Raw genomic sequence first — 7604 nt, forward strand, 5'->3', positions numbered from 1 at the left:
GGGGAAGGCCTCGTGCCCTCCCAACACCCCCTACCAACCAAGCCGGAGTGAGGACGTGCACTCCCTGTGCACGCCGCCGCCGTTACTGTTGTTGTTGTTGTTGTTTCTGAACCGTGAGGAAGAGCTGCGGGGAGGTATTGGGAGGTCCTAAACTTCCTAACGGTGCCATACAATCACATTCTGGTGCAACGAAGGGTCAGAATTAATGGAAGCGAATCCTTAACTGACATAGACTAAGAATAACTAGCAAGATGTCCTATAGTTGTCTACGTGAGATGCGGTGGACCTGGATGCGACATTTAATGGGGGGAAATAGGGGGAGGTCGGGTCTACAGAGTGTTGTTTACAGAAAATGGGACGAGGGAATGGGGGATTGGGGATAGTTGGGAAGTATTGAGGAAATAGGGGAATATTTACAAGCGGATATGGATGGATGCAAATCCCATATCCACAACAATATATATATATATAAATATATATATATATATATATATGTGTGTGTGTGTGTGTGTGTGTGTGTGCATGTGTATAATGTCATGTTTGTAGGGGTAGGGATACCTTAGACCAGGTAGAGTGCATAAATTAGCATGCTCCGTATTTCGTGAAAAAGAAGAAGAACCACCACGTGAGAGGTAGGGAATCTGTTTAGCCCGGATGTCGTGTAAGGTGTATCTTCGTCCCCAATACGAGGAGTGAGGTATGTTAATTAGCTCAGGGATTATGGGTTATTTATCCCCTGTATGTCATTACCTCTAAGTAATTAGAGGTAATTTTTGACTGTAATTTATTTCCTTTGTCCCTTTTGGCACCAGACCATGGACACATAGCCAAGCCACGCAATCAACACCCTAATTGAGCTAACTAATTTAATAGCCACCGGAAATCATGCATGAAGCACTAGTGCTAATTACCCCGACTTTGGAACTACATAGGATGAAAGATCCGTGAGGTCACACCCAGAAGGGCAGTGATTGGTCAGGGATTTGATTGGCACAAGCCCAGTGTAAGATGGGACTTGCTGATAGGAGCAGGGAAGGGCTGGTAGGAAGCGACTCGCTGATTGACGAAGCACCCCAGATGACGACAGAGCCTGGGTGATAAAAGGACTCTCTCGCGGACATTTTGCTCTCTTCTCCTTGGCTGCTCGCTCAGACCGACACTTCCCTCTCGTGTGCCTTGTCGTTCTGAAGACGATAGCAAACAGTCGCAATTCCCTCTTGCGCTTTTTCTCGCCTTGGACCTCGTACGAAGGGTGGCATTCTTCTTTCGGGCTCAAGGGAGCAACCGTGAACGGCTGTGTTTGGAGATCTTGCTGGTGGTCGTGAGCAGGAAGAGCCGCGGCTTCCCAAGCAAGAGCGACGGTTGGACAATTGCTGCTTGCTCGCTGCAGCGCGACGAGGCCCGGAGTGAACAGACACACCGCGAGGCCTAGCTTCCCACCCACGTGCTGCATGCCAACGAACGTGCGGTTCCCGCCAAGGCCCCGGACGGTTTCCACGATTACTGACGAGACCCCACCAGCGATCAGAGTTAAGTGCACATAAACGCTATTTATTTTCCAGTTATTTTACCTTCATCTGTTTTCCGGTCTGTTGTGGGGACGTCCCAATTTAGGAATTTAGTTTATCACGCATTTTCTTTGTACGGACATTTATTTGCATAAACCTGTTAGTTTTGTACATTTTAAATCCGTTTTCGATTGAGTTATTTTTTTCAGGTGTGGAGATATCGAGTGGAAGCCGTTCAGGTAAGACTCCAGTTTCTCCCCCTCCCTCTTGCTTCCCCATGCGTATTCTCCGCCATTTGAACTGAACGCCACCATTTGAAAGACACATGAAAGCCCGCTTGGAGTTTGCAAAATAGCACCTGAAGGACTCTCAGACTGTGAGAAACAAGATTCTGTGGGCTTTCATGTGTCTTTCACTGAGGAGAGGCTTCCGTCTGGCTACTCTGCCATAAAGCCCAGATTGGTGGAGTGTTGCAGTGATGGTTGTCCTTCTGGAAGTTTCTCCCATCTCCACAAAGGATCTCTGGAGCTCAGCCAGAGTGACCATCGGGTTCTTGGTCACCTCTCTTACCAAGGCCCTTCTCCCCCGATTGCTCAGTTTGGCCGGGCGGCCAGCTCTAGGAAGAGTCCTGGATGTTCCAAACTCCTTCCATTTAAGAATTATGGAGGCCACTGTGCTCTTGGGAACCTTCAATGCAGCAGATTTTTTTTTGTAGGCTTCCCCAGATCTGTGCCTCGACACAATCCTGTCTCTGAGCTCTGCAGGCAGTTCCTTCGACCTCATGGCTTGGTTTTTGTTCTGATATGCATTTTCAGCTGTGAGAGCTTATATAGACAGATGTGTGCCTTTCCAAATCATGTCCAATCAATGGAATTTACCACAGGTGGACTCCAATCAAGGTGTAGAAACGTCTCAAAGATGATCAAGAGAAATGTGAGGCACCTGAGCTAAATTTCAAGTGTCATAGCAAAGGGTGTGAATACTTATTTAAATGTGATATTTCAGTTTTTTCTTTTTAATAGATTTGCAAAACCTTCTAAAATCCTGTTTTCTCTTTGTCATTATGGGGTATTGAGTGTAGATTGATGAGGGAAAAAATGAATTTAAACGATTTCAGCATAAGGCTGCAACATAACAAAATGTGAAAAAGTGAAAGGGTCTGAATACTTTCTGAATGCACTGTATACCCCAGTTGGTTCTTTCCTACTCATTTATTTATTAGAAAAATCAATGTGATATTAATCATAACACCATTATCTGTATTAATCTGCAATTCTGTTTCTTCCAAAGACAAACAATATGTATCAACTTCTTCACTCTCCCCTCTTGCAATGTACAGAGAAGTATCCACTCTATTAGACTTTATAGTTTCTTTTTGACAGAACTCAGGTCAATTGCATAGATTGTATAAAGTTTTTGAAATGCAACCATATCCAAAATGGGTTCTTGATTACCATTGCTTTCACACACCTTTTGGGAAGACTTTGTAGGCTTCCACATCATCATTTTTTTTCCCAATCAATTTCCAATCTATCTCGCGGATGAAATGTGCCATCAAGAGAAACTCGAAGTTGTTTCACCTTAGCATTATCACTCGGTGCATTATTCTTATCAGTACCTTCATCTCCATCTGGTTTCTTAAAAATGAGCCATAGGTATCGTGGCTTTCCTTGAAGAACACCCAAATTCCAAGTGTAGGTAGTGTGTTCCAGTTTAACGTGTTGACATCTTCTTTTAAGGTATGATACATTTAGCAGTTTCTTTGATAGTGTAGCAGCATAGCAAACCTGTTGTGCATTTTGTGATACAAGCACCAAATTTGGCACAAATGTACATTAATATGTTGCGAACATTTTCAGATATTGGGCCACTTGAAATTCCGTAATTTTTTTTTTCAAATTTTTTCAAATTTCGTAATTTCAAATTTTTCGGGTGACACCGTCACAATTTCGGTCTTCGAGGCCGGCCGATATAGTGGGGCGGCTTAGCCCAAATATTCAAAAGAATTGTGCATTTTGTGATACAAGCACCAAATTTGGCACAAATGTACATTAATATGTTGCGAACATTGTGTGGTCAGCAATGAAGACGAGAGTCTGAATTACATGTATGCAAAAGACCTTGTGAACCAGTGAAGCAAATACACGGGTAAGCATGAATTAAATCTAGGGCATGATATAATTTCCATGATGTTTACCTCTACACTCAATGGTGGAAGGAGGTAATGTTTTGATCCCAGCTTGTCTGTATGTCTGTTTGTCTGTTAGTCCACAAAATTCCAGACAAAGCTTGTAGTAGTGGTAGTTGTAGTGGTAGTGGTGATAACAGAAATTGTTATATAGAACTGAACTTATATTATTATTATATGCAGAAAATAACTTCATTTCTATATGCCCTGCAGTGGACAGGTTAATTGGTTTATGCACTGAAGGGGTCACCCTGGTGTGCACTGCTGTGTTCTGCCTCACTGAGTTGTTCAGGTATGATGTACTCAGCACAAGCTTCCGGTCGGCCCGGAGGTGGGGGTGCGGGGCCTGTCACGGAACGTCAAAACAAACGGCCTGCCGGGGCCGCCCAAAAGTCGGGCGTGAGGGGCGCGTCCACTAATGGAACGCCTCTCGCTTCCCAGATCGAGGGCCACGTGGTCAGGAGAACCTCGTCCCTTCCGGTCACACTTTGCCTATCGGCCGGCCTCGAAGACCGAAATTGTGACGGTGTCACCCGAAAAATTTGAAATTACGAAATTTGAAAAAAATTGAAAAAAAAAATTACGGAATTTCAAGTGGCCCAATATCTGAAAATGTTCGCAACATATTAATGTACATTTGTGCCAAATTTGGTGCTTGTTTCACAAAATGCACAATTCTTTTGAATATTTGGGCTAAGCCGCCCCACTATGAGTTAAGTCTTCTATTCAACATCTCTTCTGTTTTAGGATTAGGAGTATATTCACTAATATACCAACACAATTCATTAATAACAAATTTATTATTATCACCAAAAGCATTAGCAACACCAAAAAGCAACCTATTTACATTATCATTCCTTTGGAGTTGAAATCGAATTTTAAGTCCATGCAAAACTTTATCATAATCACAAAATCCAAATATACCCGTCAGGGGAACTGCTACCGTAAAACTATTCTCTGTTTTTGTTTCATCGTTATACATTGCCTTTCTTTGTCTATAACCAGGGTCTGTGTTTGTTCCCGTTGACATATCAGGAATAAAACCTTCAATAGCTCCCTTACCCATTCTATCACCAAATGAATACAGTGTAAATTTCATCATTTCAGATGTAGTAGAGACATAATCAACCGCTTCAACCTCTTGTGTTCCAATATGTAAACGAATACTATCAAACATTTTCCAGAAGAAATCATTTAGGAGTGTAGCATTAATGCTATTCGCAGCCTTAGTGAATTTAAATTTGCACAACAAGAAACTGTCAGCTAGATTCAAGTAAGTTTGTTGATTATTTATTTCAAAACTTTTTGTTCCGTTTGAATTCCAGTCTGTTCCTGTTATAGCATTTACCTTAAAATAGTCTTCCTTTTTAGTAGAGTTTGAAAGGATAATCGTATCATCAAAATCATAGATACTATCAATCGCTTCCATACTTGTATTTATTTAGTAAAAAAAGATGCTAAAACTTTTGAAACCCTGACCCAAGTATTTGAATGATTTTTTGTCATTCTTGTGAAGATAGTTGAGTTTTGCCTTTTTAAATTTCTTTGATTGCTTGTAATTTATGAGACTCCTTTTGAGCATCTTTTATACTCTTTATAGCACCCGCTACAATTCCCATGGCAGAATCAGTTGAACCAATTAGGTCTTTATGTTTAAGAATGGTTGAACCAATACCCATTAGAGCCTCGGTTCTTAACCTGTGGGGCGCGCCCCCCAAGGGGGGCGTGAGCAATTTTCAGAGGGGGCGCGGGACGGCAGTATAAACGTCTAAATAACCCCAAACGGAAATTATAATCCCCCTACTGAAAAAAATTAATTAACCGAAAAGATAGCGCCTTATATAATTCCTAGTTTGTTTCAGTCTCAACTAACACTTCTTTTTTTCTTCCGACAGATTATTAACTGGAATCGAAGTCAATGGCAATGAGTGCGAAAAAGAGGAAATACCAAGACGAGTACATCAAGTTCGGATTTGTGGCACTTCAAAAGGGTGATGCAGAGGTTCCTCAGTGCGTTATATGTTACAAGACTCTGAGCAATGATGACATGCGGCCAACACGTTTGGAACGCCACTTGAGGACAACCCATCCTGAACTAGCAGACAAATCACAGGCTTTCTTTGTGGCGAAAAGGGAAGCCTTGAAGCGAGCTAAGTTGGACAGCAGTGGGACATTTCGGCAACAGACGTCAAAGATCGTTGAGGCATCCTACGAGATTGCCCTGCTAGTAGCAAAGAACAAGAAGAGCCATACAATCGGAGAGACTCTCATTAAACCGAGTCTACTGCAAGCGGCAGAGCTCATCCTGGGGAAGGATAGTGCGAACAAACTCTCGGCTGTCTCCCTGTCGAACGATACCATCAAGGGACGGATCGATGAAATGTCTCAGGACATCAAAGAACAAGTGACTGACCAGATAAGGGCCTCGCCTGTCTTTGCCATCCAATGCGACGAAACGACAGACGTGGCTCAGTGTTCTCAGCTGCTCATGTATGCTCGTTTCATATTAGGCGACAGCGTGAAGGAGGAAATGCTATTTTGTCATCCCCTGGAAACTTACACGACAGCAGCGGATGTCTGAAGTGGTATCGAAGTTCTTCGAAGAAAATCGACTTTCATGGGACGCGTTGGTAGGTGTTTGCAGAGACGGAGCTCCGGCCATGCTTGGCTCGCGTTCGGGTTTCGTTACGAAGGTGAAACAAAAGAGTCCCTCTGCTATTGGTACACACTGCGTTATCCATCGTGAGTCCTTAGCATCTAAGACCCTGCCCGCTGAAATGAGGGATTTCCTGAACCTGGCTATCAAGGTAGTCAACTTTATCAAAGGTGGAGCCTTAAACAGTCGCCTGTTCAAACAGCTGTGCAAGGACTTGGACTGCGATCATCAAGCCTTGCTTTTCCACACAAACATGCATTGGCTTTCGAAGGGAAACATGTTGGGGCGAGTCTACGAGCTGAGGGAAGAAGTCGCAACATTCCTAGACGTGCAGCGGAAGGCGGATCTCTACAAAATGTTCCAGTCCCGAGAATGTCAACTGTCTCTAGCTTACCTCGTAGACATCTTCGAAGCACTCAACGGTATCAACCAAAAACTGCAAGGGAAGCACATAAACATTATCACGCAATACGACGCCATTCGAGCCTTCATGGCTAAACTCGACCTCTGGAAATGCCGAATGGAGGCCGGAAACATAGCTTGTTTCCCAAACTTGGACTCTGCCGTTCCGGACGGCCTTCTCGATTCAAAGTTAAAGAACCAAATCATCAATCATCTGACTGAACTCAAAGCGGATTTCATCCGCTACTTTCCTGACTTGGACGAAAAGCGAAAGACCTGGAAATTCATCAGAAACCCATTCCAATGCGACGTAGCTGATGTTTCGGACGAGGTCCAGGAGGAGTTTCTGGAGCTGAAGTTCAACTCCTCGGCTGAGGATGACTTTGAAATTCTGGACCTGGAGACATTCTGGGTCAAGTATCTTCCTGTTTATCCTCTGATCTCGCTTCAAGCTGTTCGGATTTTGACGATGTTCGGATCCACGTATCTCTGCGAGGCTGCATTCTCCGTGCTGGTCGCTGTCAAGACCAAATACAGAAGCAAGCTGAACGTTGAAGGAGATCTGTGCTGTGCTCTCTCTGGCATGCGACCACGAATTCCGGATCTGATAGCTAAGAAGCAGTGCCAACCATCTCACTAAAATTTAGTGAGATTTTTGGCATTGCTTCTTTAGTGACTAAATTGTTGTTTCATTGATTTTGCGTCCTTTGACGTGACATTTCAACAAACGTGTTTTGTGTAGTTACCCTTTCCTTTCATCGATCCGTGCCTTGAGCTTGTTTGCGTTTTGATGCAATAAAACGAGGTTTGTAATCTCTCCTTTGTTATTTTGAAAGAACATTATCTGTTC

General features: G+C 43.4%; 1 pseudogene; it reads left to right on the forward strand.

The window, feature by feature from the left end:
* Window positions 1-5403: 5403 nt before the first annotated feature.
* Window positions 5404-7394, forward strand: LOC137429483 (protein FAM200C-like; annotated as a pseudogene).
* Window positions 7395-7604: the final 210 nt, after the last annotated feature.

Source organism: Myxine glutinosa, chromosome 6, assembly GCF_964187855.1.
Source record: "Myxine glutinosa chromosome 6, kmMyxGlut1.1, whole genome shotgun sequence".
In the NCBI taxonomy this organism is placed as follows: domain Eukaryota; kingdom Metazoa; phylum Chordata; class Myxini; order Myxiniformes; family Myxinidae; genus Myxine; species Myxine glutinosa.